Genomic DNA, 16,448 nt, shown 5'->3' on the forward strand with positions numbered 1-16,448 from the left:
GGTTTATTTAGCAAGAGGCGGCTTGACAGGGGCACCCTGAAAGCTGGGCAGGAGGATGGGAGCCTGAGGCAGGTTTTGAGCAAGTGGACACTGCAGCCTAGTCCCTGCCAGGCCCTGCAGGGATTTCTGGGGCTGTAGGGATTTTGATTTGACCAGTCGATGTTTCCTTCTCCTTCCCCCAGGGGCACCCACCCGAGGGTCCCCTGCCTCCCTCTGACAGCTTCACTCTCTTATGGCCTCTTCCCTTTGAACTGGCTGGCATGGAGGGCTCAAAATGGAAGACTGGATATAGCCTGTCCACCTGCCCATCGTCCCATCCTTTCAGCCAACACACGTATTAAGTTGCCTGTGTGCTCGACATCAGCGCCGATGGGGCTCTGTGGGGGGGGTGGGGTGGTTGTGGCACAGCCCCTGCCCTCAAGAAGCTCAGTCTAGTAACCTTTTATGCAAACTGCCCTTGGCTTCCCCAGGAGAAATCAAACACTGAGTTTTTGAGGCAGTGTAATCACCCAGTTTCCTGGTGAGTGAGGTTTGAGGTCCCAAGTTGCAACTTTTCCCTACTTAAGGAGTTATGCCTGTTACACGTGGCAGTGGGGACTCTAGGTGCTGGAGTCTGTGGGGGACTGGGGGGTGTGAAGGGGCAGAGGTGTTGGCCACCCAGTCCCATGACCTGATGACCTGGGCGTGACCCAGTCACTGCCCAATACACCCCTCCTCCTCACCTCCACTGCCAGGAGATGGGACATGCTTTGGAGCCGGTGCAGCTAGAGTTTAAAGCAGGCTTGATGGTATAATCCCACTTAGAGGCTGTCCCCCAATCCTCAGAATATGACATGAAGACAAATTCTGGGAGTTCTCCTGGAACATCAGGGCCCATCTGTCCCCTAAGAAGGGCCTGGTGGCCTCTGCCCCTCCAAGAGGGGCTGGATAGTGTCCTCAGCATGACCCATAGCTCTCAGCTGTCTTCCCTGCAGAGGCATGGCCTCAAAGAGCCAGCATGGGCAGATCCGTTTCTGCAGGGAGCCTGCTGTCCAGGAGGGCTGGGCGAGGAAGGGGACGGCATCTGTGCGTGCGTGCACATGTGTGCGCTGTGTGTCCAACCTGTTTGTGGATAGTCTTATTTTGTACCCAGAATGTCTCACCAGAGACTGGGTCCAAGCCTACAGGGTTCCCCCTGTCCCACAAGCTCACTCAGTGTCAACCATTTTTGGACTCTGGCCTCTGGCAAAGCCACCTGAAAATCTCCCTCTTGGGCTTCCCTGGTGGTGCAGTGGTTGAGAATCTGCCTGCCAGTGCAGGGGACACGGGTTCGAGCCCTGGTCTGGGAAGATCCCACATGCCGCGGAGCAACTAGGCCCCGTGAGCCACAATTACTGAGCCTGCGCGTCTGGAGCCTGTGCTCCGCAACAAGAGAGGCCACGATAGTGAGAGGCCCACGCACTGCGATGAGGAGTGGCCCCCACTTGCCACAACTAGAGAAAGCCCTCGCACAGAAACGAAGACCCAACACAGCCATAAATAAATAAATAAAAAATTAAAAAAAAATTCACAGCTTTAAAAAAAAAAAAAAGAAAATCTCCCTCTTTTCCACATGGAATGACAGCTTTCATTTTACCACTCTCTGCCTGGTCACCCTCAGCGGCTCCCCAGCTCTGGGGAAACAGATTTACCAGCACACCTAAAGCAGAGGGTCCGAGTGGCCTACCTCACATCACAAGGGGCTTGAGTCAGGCCTGACCCCAACTGGACTCTTCTTGCTGGTCCCAAAGATCAGGGGAGCCTGTGAAGGCTGTGGGCTCTCAAGAGCACATGTGTGTCCACCACACAAAGATGCAAACAGTTGCAGGGATCCTGGGTGCCCCAGAGCCCAGGTTGGGAACTTTTGTCCCTCCCACAGGCCCAGCTGCTGGGTTTGTCTCCAGGCTACCCGCACCCTGTCCTCGTTTCAACCTGCAGTGCCAGCCCCTGGGCCCAGAGCCTGAGCTGGGCAGGTGGCTCCCAGTAGCCAGGCTCAGGCTGCCTCAGTCGGACTCACCCGGTGACTTGTGTTTGACCAACCTACACATTTGGTGATTAAGTTGCTCGGTGGAAACAGCCCCTGGGGAACTGGAATCCTTGTTGCAAAAATAAATTTTCCCTCTAGACCTAGTTTTTCTAATCTTGCTTTCTCTGCATTCTTTTTTTTTTTTTTTTTTTTTTTGTCTTCTGTCTTTCTAGTATCCCAACCCATTTTATCTTCTTCCTTTCCTCCCACTGAGACCCAAACAAACCTCCTGGTAAATAAACTCTCAGGCCACACTCTTAAAGAGACAGTGCCTGCTTATTGCCAGCTGGTTGCTCATTCCTGCTCACTCTGTGAGAGCCCCAGGTGTGATGGTCTGGGAGTGTCGAGGGGTCACAACGGGACACTCACAGGATGAAGTTGACTTTAAGTGGTTTACCAAAAAAGTGTCCTAGGAGATGCCTCTCCTTTCCCACACCTCGCTGGAGGACACAGACCAGGAGGAAATAGCTTGGGGTTTCGCAGTAGCAGAGGTCTCCCTGATCCCTGCCTTGAGGTACTGGTGAGGTATGACCATGAGACTACTATTTTCTTTTGTCTATATGATCTGAAAAGGATTCCTTCCTTTTCAAGTGTGATTTTTAAAAAATGTATATTTTCATCTCAAACCTCCCACCCACCACCACCAAGCGAACACATCTCTGAAGTGATCACATCAGTTGAAGGGAAAATACGATCAGGGGGACAAATCTAGTTTGCACACAACCTGCCTGGAACTTGGCTACTTTGTGACTTGAGGAGGCCGTGGTCTTAAATTGTATCATTTGTGTATTGCTGGTTTGGTGCCATGGACTCACTGCGGGACAGGGGTGAGGTTACGTGCGTGTACGTGTGCTTGTGTGTGCACGAGTCTGCATGGGTGCCGGATGGCTGCCTTGAGGGTCTCTGCCCTGAACAGGGGTCTCCTCAGCACGGGGGATGTGGACAAGCTGAGGACACTTGTCATTTCCCACCTGAGTTGTCTGGACTGGGAAGAGGGCAGCTCTTGGAGGAAGGTGCTGTGCTGTTTCCATCCCCCAAGTGGCCCTGGGCCAGGGAGGAAGGTGTCCGCTCCAGGACCAGTGCAGCAGGCTTGGAGGGGCTGAGAGTCTGCGTTTGTAACAGCTTCCTGGCCAGGCTGAGCTGTTAGTCCCGGCCCACGTCTGAGTAGCAGGCCCAGAGAGGCGGCAGTGGGCCTGCAGGGCTCCCCATGCCCTTTCCTTGTCCCCTGCATTGAGGACTGGCCTCCACCCGGCACTGGCGCTGCCATCAAGGCCCAACTCCTGACACTCCTGAACCATAGGCCTCTGTGGAACAAACAAAACCGAACTAAGGTGGCTTTTCCCCTTTAAGAGAATACATTCCTCAGCAGGACAGATGCCCCCAGGGCTCTCTCCCACTCCCACTTGGAAGCCAGGCAGAAAAATTGCCTGATGGGCAGGATTACGGGATGGGATTCGTCAACTTTCCCAAAACAGGCACAGAGCCTCTGGGTCCGAAATGAGTTTTGGTCTGAGCCTTGGCCTGTGATTAGTGTCAGTCGGGCCCCCCTCCCCCATCTCCCAGCCTTGCCTCTTCTGTGAGTGCTAGTAACGCACTGTGTCACCTTAATCACAGGCCCCAGAAAGTTGGAGGAAATGTGTTTCAGTGGAAATGGGCCCTATGGTTCAGTGGCCCAGGGCCCAAGGAGGAAGATATTACTGACTGGACCAAGGGTCTGGCTTTGCCAGCCTCTCTGCATCCTCACCAGAGAGCAGCCCCATCACCTGCCCCACACCACCAATCCCGCCCCCCCCCCCGACATTTTTCCTGTACTAGAGAGGCCGAGGGGGCCTATTAGGCCATGATAGTCTGTAGCCTGTCCAGCTCCTGGCTCAGATTCCTGTCCCTGCTCACTGTGCCCTCTGTTTCTGGGCCCAGCTCCCAGGGTTCCCCTAGAGTCCAGGCTGGGCCCCAGCCCTCCTGGGTCTACCCTTCAATCTCAATCAGTCTGTGAGCTGGCCTGCACCAGTCCCAGAGCTGGTGTTTCCCAGGAATCCAGCTCCTGAAGACCACTCAGCTAAGGCCACCATGCTGGGACAGTCCGATGTCTGAGGATGTCCCTGTGGACAGATCTAGGGCTTGGATCTAAGCCAGGAAGGGAGGCCTCTTAATACCCTTCATGGGCCTAGAGGCCTTGTTTGCATTTAGAAGTTCCTTGCAGAGAAAGCATACACCCACAGCTGGTGTCTCTATAGCGGGGTGCTCTCCTTGGAGTTATTTTCTGAGTGAAGGCTGGTGGCAAGGAAATAAAATTTGTTTCTGACCATAATGCCTGTGATCCCCAGAGCTAGCACAGCCCTCCTTTTAGCTCTTGGTCTCCTCCAACTCTCCTGATGGAGCTGACTTGGTAGTCTGTCTGGAAATGAGATTCTGCTGCCCTGTGACAGCCACAGGGGCTGAACTTGGTTCCTCTGGGCTATTATATCTCAGGCCACACCCAGAATCCAGAGTCCTGAGCCCAGGCCAGTTCCCAGAGCACAGCAGGACCAAGGTCTGAGTTCCCGCAGAGCCCAGAGCTCTGGTGATGCCAACTTCAGACTAGGCTGGAGCTGGGGACAGGGCTGAGTGCTCAGTCTCTCTCAAGAGAAGGGCTGGTCCTTCTTTCAAGGGTATAACATAACCTGGGAGGTAAATAGTTCTTCTGGGTAAAAGAAAACAGCTCATTAGATATTAGAGCTGGACAGAAATGTATAGATCTCCCAACTTTAGCTCGCATCAGAGTCACCTAGAAGGCTTGTTAAAACACAGATTTCTGGGGACTTCCTTGTTGGCATAGTGGTTGGGAGCCCGCCTGCTGATGCAGGGGACACGGGTTTGAGCCCTGGTCTGGGAGGATCCCACATGCCGCGGGGCAGCTGGGCCCGTGCACCACGGCTGCTGAGCCTGCGCTCTGGAGCCCGCGAGCCACAATTACTGAGCCCACATGCCTCAACTGCTGGGGCCCGCACACCTGGAGCCCATGCTCCGCAACAAGAGAAGCCGCCGCAGTGAGAGGCCCGCGCACCGCAACGGAGAGTAGCCCCGGCTCACCGCAGCTAGAGAAAGCCCGCGTGCAGCAACGAAGACCCAACGCAGCCAAAAATAAATAAATGAATAAATTTTAAAAAACAAAGCAAAAAAAACCCACACAGATTTCTGGGCCCTGCCTGAGAGGTTCTGATTCATAGGGGTGAGGTCTGAGGATCTGTATTTCTAACAAGTTCTCAAGTGATGATTGTGCTGAAGGGGACACACTTTGAGAACCATGGTACTAGCCCTCCTCTCCCATTTTATGGATGTAGAAACCAAGACCTAGTGGGACAAAGCATCTTGAGCAAGGTCAGCAGGGGGTGATGGTGCAGCTGGGAGGGCAGGATTCTCACCTCCCTGTCAGCAGACTTTCTACTGCCCAGTCCTGCCTCATGTCCTTACGCGCAGGGTCACACAGCTGGTAGCCAGCCCTCCCTGCTGGCGACCACGGCCCACTGGTCACTGTTTAGTGCTGGCGGTGACTTAGAAAATGGGTTTGTGCCCGTGGCACCCAGTTGGTGCTGGAGATGGAAGTGGCATGTTTTGGCACGTCCTGGCCTCCAGGCTGAAAACTGTTTGTTTGGACAGTTAGGAACACGACTTCAGCAGAACCGCAAAATCAGACGGAAACCTTTATCTTGGGTGGCATGCTCTTGGTTTCCGCTCCTGCCCTTGCAGGCTTGCAGAGGGGGGCCACATTGGACAGGGTGCATCTGGGTGATTCCAGGGGCTCTGGCCTCCGCTCTGGAGAGATCAGTCAAGGGTGTCAGGAGCAAGCCTTCTTGGTCGCGCTTTGTGCTGTTTGGGATGGCAATGGGGGTGTTAGGAGGGGACCCGAGCTCTTTAATCAGGGATGCTAGGGCCTTTGGGGTCGCTTGAAGTGTGGTTGGGGTTTTTTCTGCAACTGGCCGTGGGACTCGGTATCTGCTAGGCCATCTTCCGCCACCCCCAGAGATCATTATCTCCACTTATCTCCTCATCCTCCTCCAGCCAAGAAAGCTCACATCACCCATCCCCACTCCGGGACACCAGGGGGCCCTTGGTGCTGGCAGCATTCGGTCCCCCTTTAGTCCCTGCCCCTCTGGGCGTTCCTGGGCCTCTACCATGGTGAGGGGCTCATGGGTAGGTAAGTCAGGTGTCTGCTTATAAACCTCCTTGAAGTTTAAGCTTCTCCCCAAACAAAACCCAAACCTCAGCCTCCCCCAGTGGCTCTGAGAGGAGCCAGCCCACCTCAGCCATAGCAGGTCACGGTTGGCCACTGTGTTGAGACAGTCTCATAACTGGGTGCTTGGGGGCTCTGTGCGGGGTGGTCATGACAGCCTCCCTCCGCAAGCCGCCCTCCCTCATTCACTGCCCGCTACGGCAGCAGTGCAGGCCTGCCCTGCTCTCAAACCCTCCAGGGCCCTACCTGGAGCCCACCGGGTCCCTGCAAACACTGATAGAACTTGCCTCTAGAACCTCAGCTTTTAAAATCCTACATCTTACTCTGTTTCTAAATGATTCACGTTTGTCAATCTCATCTCTTTAGCTGCACACTGTAAAACCTTCTTGGGGCAGGAACTGGGTTTCCTGCTCATCACAAGCCCTGGTCACCATCCACTTTGCTCCCACGACCCACCTGGGGTCTGGGTTGGGGCTGATGAGTGATTTTGGCCTTCACCACGGTGGCTAAGGACCCTTGTCCCAGGGTGTCTGTGTGAGGGCTGGCAGGTGAGGGCACTGGAACACATCTAACCTTTCTTTATCTGCCTCATCAGCTATCTTGGGATGCAGCCCCCCACACACACACTGGGGATGGGTGCAAGGGCGGAGGGCTGGGAGGCAGGAGGGTGATGTCTCCCTTCGGGAAGCGCCTTTCCGCACTCTGCCCGGCGTAGATTCCAGCGAAGGGGGTGGAGGGCGGGCATCTCGATGGAAACAGTCGAATCCCCAATCTGTTTCTTCATCCTGGCTCCAATCCCAATTTTCAAAAAAAAGAGAACAGAAAAGAAAAGAAGCTTGCCTGGGGCTGAGCCAAGGGTGGGGGAAGTCAGCAGTCCAGGGAGGTGAACGTCAGGCAAGAGCGTGAAGAAGTCTGCGTTGTTTTGAAACTGGTCACTTGCTTCCATATTCGTATAGACTGGTAGAGACAACATGGCCGGGGAAATGGGATTTTAATGAGAGAGGAGAGAAGAAACAGCAAAACACAATGTAAACCTGGGGAGGATACTTTGGGCTGCCCGTTAGCCTGCAAGGCCAGCGGCTTAAGGAGTTGAGGGCGCCCCTCCCGTCCTGCCCCGGTCCCTCCAAAGCCTGCTGGCCCGGCCCGCCTGCCTCCGCCTCCACCTGGGCAGCCTGGAGGTTTGGACTGTGAACAGGTGCTTTCCCCTGGGCTGGGCCCTCACTACACCCCATTTCCTGGAAGGGAGGCCTGCCTGAGAATGGGCTCAGAGGTAAGCGGGGGAGGGACGGGGGAATGTGGGCTCTTCCTCTGGGAAGGAGACGGATGTAAGCAGTGGGGAGATGGCTCAGTGGTCCCTGTGCTGGGATCCCACCCTCAGGAGCCCCCGTCCCCCCGTCATGCTCTGGGGAGAGAGGCCTGGCTCTGAGGGCTGTCCGGCCTCCTTTAGACGCAGTGCTGCTCCCCGCAGAGCCCGGCCCACACGCTAATATTCCGGGCAGGCTTGACTCTACCAGAGGTGTGAACAGGCCTGGGTGTGGGGACCAGAATGAGGCACACTCATGGACAAGTTGGAATTTGTTTGTGACCAGTAAATTGCCCCAGTCCCTGAGGCCATTTTCCATCATAAATCTGAACAACTGGACTCTGCAGAGCCCCAGTGCTGGAGCCATTTCCAGGGCAACAGGAAGGCTTGCGGGAGCTCTAACAGGGCTGGGCCTGCAGGAAGCGGAAGCCTGGCCCCCAGGGGAGGCCATAGCTCTGGGCCACCTCCCGCCCTCCTACCCCCACCCTGCTTGGCACCAAGGGTCCTGCCTTCCTCCTGGAGAGCCTCTTCTGGGCGTCGAGGGCACGCGCTTTCCTGACTATCCTCAGACCACTGAGCCGGCTGCTTCTCCTCTCCTCTGCCTCATTCTGCTGCCTCTCGCCAGGTTCTAGACAAGCGTCTCTGTCCTGGGGTATTGTCTGTGCCTACAGCTTCAGGAATCACGCTCTGTGGATGACCTCAGAGCTGTGTCTCCAGTCCTGACTTCTTTTTTTTTTTTTTTTGCAGTACGTGGGCCTCTCACTGTTGTGGGCTCCCCCGTTGTGGAGCACAGGCTCCGGGCACACAGGCTCCGGGCGCACAGGCTCAGCGGCCATGGCTCACGGGCGCAGCCGCTCCACGGCATGTGGGATCTTCCCGGACTGGGGCACGAACCCGCGTCCCCTGCATCGGCAGGTGGACTCTCAACCACCGCGCCACCAGGGAAGCCCGACTTCTTTTTTTTAATTAATTAATAAATAAACTAATTTATTTATTTATTTATTGGCTGTGTGCAGGCTTTCTCTAGCTGCATGGAGCAGGGGTTACTCTTCGTTGTGGTGTGCGGGCTTCTCATTACAGTGGCTTCTCTTGTTGTGGAGCATGGGCTCTAGGCACGCGGGCTTCCATAGTTGTGGCGTGCGGGCTCAGTAGTTGTGGCTCACAGGCTCTAGAGTGCAGGCTCCGTAGTTGTGGCGCACGGGCTTAGTTGCTCCGTGGCATGTGGCATCTTCCCATACCAGGACTCGAACCCGTGTTCCCTGCATTGGCAGGCAGATTCTTAGCCACTGCGCCCTCAGGGAAGCCCTCCAGTCCTGACTTCTCTTCCATGTCTGCCTGTAAGATTCTCCACAAGGGTGTCCCACAGGCACCTCAAACTCGTGCTGTCTAACCCGAATTCATCCTCCCCTTGTCCCCCACCCCACCCCACCAGTGGGCCCAGAACCTCTCTGGAATTGACTTTGGCACCTCCCTCTCCCTGGTCTCCCAGGTGGCCCCAAGTCCTGCTTCTAGACCCCAGAGGTCACGTCTCCATCGTCCCTTCTCCATCCCTCTCAGAATCCCATGGACTGGATCATTTTTTGTAAGAGCCTCCTGAAAGTCTTCCAGTCGTGTAGCTCCCGGGCAGTCATCCCCAAGCCGGGCCCAGAGCATGTTACTTCCCAATGTCAACACTCTTGATGGCTCCCCAGTACCTCTAGAATGTCCTCAAAAATCTTTAGCATAGATTCACAGTCCCCACCTTGAATCAACTCCCAACCCCACTTCCTCCCCGGTTGCCCACTCTTGCTTATTAGAACCCATGTGTTGCAACTCTTCCAGATTTCCTGAGTCAGCCTTGCTCTTACTGACTCCGTGATGTGGCTCCCACATGCCTCCGGCTTGGCATGGACAGTGCTGCCTCTGCCGATCACAGTCCTACCCTTTGTTTAAGACCCAGCCTAGGCACCAAACACCCAAACCCAAAAGGTAGAACAAGGAAGCTAGAGCCAGACTGACCGTGTACAAGACCCAGTTCTACTACTTTTATTGTTTGAGCTTTTGGTTACTTAACCTTTCTGTGCCTTGGTTTACTCATCTGTAAAATGAGGATAATAATAATAATAGTAACACCTGCCTCACTGGGTATTTGAAGAGTAAGTGAGACTGTGTAACGTGGAACAGTGTCTGGCACATGGTCAGCACTTTATGAGTCAACGATAATAACCCAGATTATGAAGCCTCCTCTGATCCCCCAGGGCCAAATCTCCATACTTCCATAGCATTTTGGTTGACACTGCTGGTAGGACTCACCACACTTGCCTGGTTATGGAGTTAGAATTCTTTGATGACAATTGGGAAATTGTCAGAAATCCACTGGAACAAACAAGGAGATTTTTATCACAAGCATATGGTGGGTCTTATAGCACCCAATGGCAGGAATGCTGTGGCACCTCAGAGGGCCCTGGCATTGGCAGCTGGAAATATTGCTTGGGCAACATTCTCTCTGAGAACATCCACTTAAGTGTTTTCTTTATAGACTGTAGCCTTGAAGAGCTGGCTGAAATCTGCCCACTGCCCTGGAGGGCACATGCCACTGTCCAATACAGCAAGATAGAATCTCTCTCTTGGTCCCAGTTCAGGAACTCTGACCAGCCTCTCTTGGATAAGGGCAGGGAAGGGGTCATGTGATACAGGATTATTGCTGGGGGTGCCCCACTGTGGGAGAGGGGATGAATTTATGGGGATCCGTACCACAGACTGCAGTTGGTCCCTGTCTTTCTTAGTAAAAGAACTCCCAGTTTTTGCTGCCCTGAATGATGACTACATTTCCCTGCCTCCCTTGTGGTTGGATATAGCCATATGACTAAGATCTGGCCAAAATGTCATTAAAGGGCAGGGAATGCCCTTCTTAGCTTCTTCCTAGTAGCTGGACTCTGGAGCCAGACTGAGTTGAAATCCTAGCCCTGCCATCTAGGGGCCTGACCTTGGGCAAGTTACTTAAACCCTTTTGTGCCACAGTTTTCTTAGCAGTAAACAGGAGTAAAAATAATATTGCTGTAATAGGGCTGGGGTGAGGAGTCCATGAATTGAAATTTGAAGCGTGATTAGAATGGTTCCTAGCGCATAGTATGTGCTCTGCAAGTGTGGCTCTGGTGAGGAAGATGGTGATGAAGATGAAGAATGGGATGAGCAGGCTGGAGCTTGAATGTCATGTCGGATGATGGGGTAGAGCCGTATGTTGAGGGTGGCCTGGACCCTAACATTTGTTGAGCCACAAACACCAGCCCAGACTGCTTGCCTCCTGACTTTAATTATAGCAAAGAAAAATAAATGTTCACCTTCGTTAAGCCACCATCATTTGGGGTTTTCAGTTACTTGCAGCCTAACCCAATCCTAAATGATACGGGACCTTGTAAGTTCAGCATACAGCCCTGTTCACTGTGTCATGCCTTGAGACCATGTCTTATTGTGCCTACTTAAGTTGTACATTCCTTCAAGACAGGGTAGCTCTCCACACTATCTTTGTGTCTTTATACTCTTTATAAAATCCTGCTCATCGCAAGTATTCAGTAAGTAAGAAGTGAATAAATGGAAGAATGATGCTAAAAATTGTTGTCCTGGTTGGGTAGACTCTGTCTTTGTTTGAAACACCCAAAGGATTCTTTGTATTGGTTGGTTGCAGAAAATCTGTGAGAATATTAAGAGCAACATTTATCCAGCATAATGCCTGCTGTTCCACATACTTCGAGTGCATTATATATTTTAACCTTCATGGCAACCCTGTGAAATAAGTACTCTTCTCAGCCTCATGCTGCAAATGAGGAAACTTGGCTTCAGAGAGATGGAGGTCAAGGTCTTAGATCCAGCCAGGAGAGCCAGGACTCAGACTCAGGCAGCCTGACTCCAGAGCCCAGGAACTTAACAATTTTGCTGTGAAACGTTCTCAGGGCTTTTGTCCTATGAGCCCTTTGGAAAGGAGATTGAGATCACACAGAAGCTGTTCAGGCCAACAAGAACACATCGCTTCGGAGAGACCTTGCTTCTCTTTACACTTCAAGATTTGGTTGGAGGGCTGAGCTTCATAGAGACTGAAAGGAGAAAGTCAGGGTTTTCTTGAGTCAATGAGGTGGAGATCCCTACCGACCCTGCCCCCTGGGCCAACCCAATCTCTCTCCCTTCCGTACTGCCATAGCGTTTTTGTGGACATGACTAGCCGCTGGTCCAACAGGCCAACTGGTGGCAAAACAGTGGCAGCGTTTGTCTTTATTCCGTTCCTATCTGCCTGTTATTTGATTGTCACCATCTGATGTCCTGTTAGGGATTTCACATGTTATCTCAGCAAGGAAAGCTTCATTTTGAAAGATGAAAATAAAGAATGAAAAACTTAGTCGTCCCTCCCCCCGTCTGCCCCCAAATGAAAATTTCATGGTGAGAGTTTAGTCCACAGAGATTCGGGGGCTGGAAAACTTCCTCCTGCCTCTCAAATCACTACTGTCAACTTCTTCTCCTGTTCCTTCCCTTCCTCTTCCTCCTTCTCCTCCTCTTTTTTTATTTTTATTTTTTAAACCATTTTGCATCCCCTTTTCTTCTTCCCACCCCCAGAACCTGCATGTCCTTCAAGGCCCACTTCCAGTCCCCTTGTCCAGGAGGCCTTCTCCACCTATTCCCATGCACAGTTGGCCATCCCCGTCACCCTGGCCATCCCTGTCACCGGCCATCCTGGCTGAGGGTTCTGTGGCTCCTGCAGTCTAGGCTGCACGCTTTAGTGCCCCTTCCTATACTGGGCCAGTCCTCCAAAGGTTGCTTACAAAGTCTTCGATTTTGTTAAACTGTTTGCTCTCAGAGCACCAAGGCCACATGGAGCTGCCCTGGATGCTGTTGCAAGAATTTCTACTTTAGGAAGTCACTTTTTTTTTTTCTTTGCCATCACATAGCATGCGGGATCTTAGTCCCCACCGCCCACCCTGACCAGGGATTGAACCTGTGCCCTCTGCAGTGAAAGCCTGGATTCTTGAGCACTTGACCTTCAGGGAAGTCCCTGGAAAGTCGCTTTAAAGTGACCTCTTAAGGCTCTTTCTGCGCTGAGATTTAAAGTTTTTCTCCTTTTCCTCTCATTTCCCCTGTGGTGCCTGCTTCAGTGTTGGGGAACAGATAGGTGCTTAGGAAGGGTTTATTGAGCTGCTAAGGCTTCCTCTTTCTGGAACCAAGAGTGAAGGTCCCTGGAGGCAATGGTGGGAAAGTTCTCCTGTTTTCAAAGATCTCCCAACAAGGAGGCCTGTCCAAGGCAGTGCACTTTCAGGGTTTGGGGATCAGTGCTTTTTTGAGGCCACCGTGCTACCTGATCTTGGTTGTGCTGCAATGGACGCTCTGGCGCCCCCTCTGGTCTGGCTGGCCTTTCCGCTCCTCTGGGTCCAGTCTCTGGGCCTATCTTCTGGCCTGGGCTGGAAACCACAGCGGCCCTTCCTGAAATGACTCAACATCCCACTTGGACTCGGCTCCAGCTCCTCCCCCGGCTCCAGGCGGCCAGTCCCTAAGGACCAGGCCAGGACCACAGAGGTCCCAGCTTTTCTCAGAAAGATCTTGCTTCTGATCAGGGACAGCCATGCCAGAAATTCTGCAAAATGCAAATGCAAGCACTTTCAAGCCGTGGGCTTCGTGTTTCTGTCCCCACGGCCTCATTCCACCAAACTCCATGTTGCCTAGATGGAGTAAGTTCATCTCAGACTGGAGCACATGTTTCCCCTCTGACTCGCCCCAGGAACCTGCTTGGCATGGGGCTGCTTGGGTTGGGACCTGGGTAGAGCATCCTGCCCTGCTGGAGCTTGGACCCTGACCCCAGCACCCCTGAAAAACCTGGTCCCTTAGGGAACCCACTCTAGACAAAGCCGAGGAGGTGTTTGGATCTGGGTTTGAGTTTGCAGTGTGACCTGGTGTTCGAAGACCCTTTTGGTGCCCTAGGTGATGGTACCCATGTTCGCAGCACACAGCTCAGGACCTTCCTGCCTGCCTCTCTCCCTCCCCAGCACTCTAGCCACAGGGTGGAATGAATGGAGGGGTGACTGAAGACACAGGTGGAAACAATGACCCTTCCTTCACATTTGCTTGAGACCCCAAGGCCTTTGCATCTTGCCATACCTGAGTTATTCCTCCCTTAGCATGTTGAATCCACTGCCTGGAATGGCCTCACGCCCTTGCCTGGTCCACATCCTCCCTGTACTTTAGAGTGTGGCTCAGTCCTGCCGTCACCACCTCCCTTCCCTGCCCAGCAGTCCTCGGGGACCTCTTTTTCTCCTTTGAACTCTTAACTCTTGACATCTGCATCTCTCTCGTGTGACATTAATCCACATTCAACATTGTGACATTGTTCATTGTCTCATGCATCTATACAGTGTTTTGTGTGTTTATTTTCCATCCACTTTCCACACATTTTAAACCAGCTCTTCCCAATAGAAATATAATGTGAGCTACATACGTAATTTAAGAATTTCAGTGCTTTTTTGTACATTAACAAAGTACAAAGAAACAGGCAAAATTAGTATTTTATTTAACTCAGTATATCAAAAATACATGGAACCAATATACAAATTATTAATGAGGTATTTTACATTTGGGGGTACAAAGTCTTCAAAATCTGGAATGTATTTTGCACTTATGGCACATGTCAGTTTGGCTGCTAAATTTTCATAGAAAACTCTTGATCTGCATTTAGATTTAATCATGACCTCTCCTTTTCTTACAAATATGACAGATATTGGACCAGAGCTTCTCCTTAGTGTTTCCGAGATGGAACCATACAATCAAGGGGATTCTGGGAATTGTAGTTCCCAGCCTCTCTCAGTGCCACAGAGGAGACCTAAGGTGGGGTGGTAGTGATGCTGAGCTGACTGCAGATGATCTGCCTATTATTCCATTAGCTCCTAGGAGTAAATAGGAGGACTTGCCAGATGGGAGGGGCAGCAGAAGCAGAGCACAGACAGGGAGAGAAGGCAGTAGGTAGAGCAGGGACCCTGAATAAACCAAGAGGAGAGGAGTCTCTGGTGGTGGTAGGGGAAGCAGAGGAGGAGGAGGATGGAGGGAGGAGAATGGTGGGGCCCCTAAATTGTTCTGGGCATTCAGATGCCCCAGTGTCATGAGGTGGCCAGGACTATATCTCGATAACACCCATGGGGGGGAGGGGGGAGGGTGCTCACCGTTGTCCCTTCCCCTGACTCTAGGTGCTAAGGTTTGCTGGAACAAGGTGGTTGCTCCTAAGGTCTCAGATACTCTCTGAACTTAAAGGCCATAGGAGGGACTTCCCTGGTGGCACAGTGGTTAAGAATCCACCTGCCAATGCAGGGCACACAGGTTTGAGCCCTGGTCTGGGAAGATCCCACGTGCCGCGGAGCAACTAAGCCCGTGCACCGCAACTACTGAGGCTGTGCTCTAGAGCTCGCGAGCCACAACTACTGATTATTCGTGCCACAACTACTGAGGCCTGCGTGCCTAGAGCCCATGTTCTGCAACAAGAGAAGCCACCACAATGAGAAGCCCGCAAACTGTGACGAGGAGTAGCCCCCGCTCGCCGCAACTAGAGAAGGCCGGTGTGCAGCAACAAAGACCCAACGCAGCCAAATAAATAAATAGGTGAATAAACAAATAAATAACAATTTTTAAAAACTATTTAAAAAAAAAAAGGCCATAGGAGTCCTACCTCCTCCAGGAAGACTTCCCAGTCCACTCTCCCTTCAGCCTGAGCCCTCTGCTTTGACACTTGCTCACACATGCACTGTCATGGCTTGCTTGCTGTTCTGTGTGTGCTGTGTCCCCCATGCAGCCCTTTGGCATCAGAGGCCCAAGCTATCTCAAAATCCCACACACTCCTGGAAGGTGCTCCATATATCTGGGCTGGACTGAGCTGTGGCAGAAGCCAGAAGGAAAGGTCCGTGGATATCAGCAGAGTCACCTAGGCTGCTCCGTGCCGATGGGCAAGGCTATGGAAGGAGGGACAGAAGTCCATCTAGAGCCACTTCCCTTCATCCCCCAAGGCAGCCAACCCAACTGAGGGAACTGGAGGAGCAAACCTTGCTGAAGGAAATCAGAGATCAACTGCACTGAATCCTCAGGCTGTTGAAAGGAGCAATGCAAACAAAACATGGTGTGTGTGTGTTGGGGCCAGGGGGGAGCAGGGAGTGGGCTCCTGGTTGCCATGACACTAAGGGCACTGGGCCACACCCACCAAGGCTGGGCCAAAGCCTGGGTGAGGTTCTGAGAGGGAAAGTGGGTTAAACAGCCAGGTCCTCCCCTGGAGAGGAGAGGCCCTCCACAGCACTGAGACAATTGCCTAGTAATGAGGAGACCCCCAGTTGGTGTCCAACTGAGGACACCAGCTTCTGACCAGGGGACGAGTCACTTACCTCTCTTTCTAGATGTTAACTCTAGAGATTGGAGCCACCCATGACCCTCTCTGTGCCTTCTCAAGGACTTTAGGGCTGGGCTACCTGTATGCGCTAGGGCTCATCTAGTCCATCGCCATCATCTTACAAATGAGGAAACCAAAGTGAATGCAAGGTCAGGTTTGAGGTAGGGCCTAGTGTCCTGGCTTCTCCCAATGGCTTTTTCTTCTTCCTTTGGTCCCTCTTACTGGTCTCACCTCATGTATTCTCTCATCCTCTCTCAGGAATGGAATCTTTTTTTCTGATCTTTCGTCTTCTGAAGAGATAGCACTGCCCATATTTTAGCAGTGTCAGAGCAAGCATTGAGTGCCTGGTGCATCTGAGGACCTTATGAATGGTTAGTGAGGTCACATCTAGTGATCAGGAGGGAAGCACACATGGGACAGCAAATCAGACCCTATGGGCCTGTTGAGCCATCCAAACACCCAAAGTCAGACCGTGGTGTTTGAAGCAATGAAGTAGGGTTGATTTGACAAG

At 52.6% G+C, this 16,448-nt stretch overlaps 1 long non-coding RNA gene across 2 annotated transcripts in view; it reads left to right on the top strand.

Annotated features, from left to right (window-relative positions):
• The window catches only part of LOC309815680, a 188,661-nt gene that overhangs the window by 110,955 nt on the left and 61,258 nt on the right, over nucleotides 1-16,448 (top strand). The gene's annotated exons all lie outside the window — the stretch shown is intronic.

This window comes from Mesoplodon mirus (assembly GCF_964341445.2).
Source record: "Mesoplodon mirus genome assembly, chromosome: 14".
NCBI classification, from domain to species: domain Eukaryota; kingdom Metazoa; phylum Chordata; class Mammalia; order Artiodactyla; family Ziphiidae; genus Mesoplodon; species Mesoplodon mirus.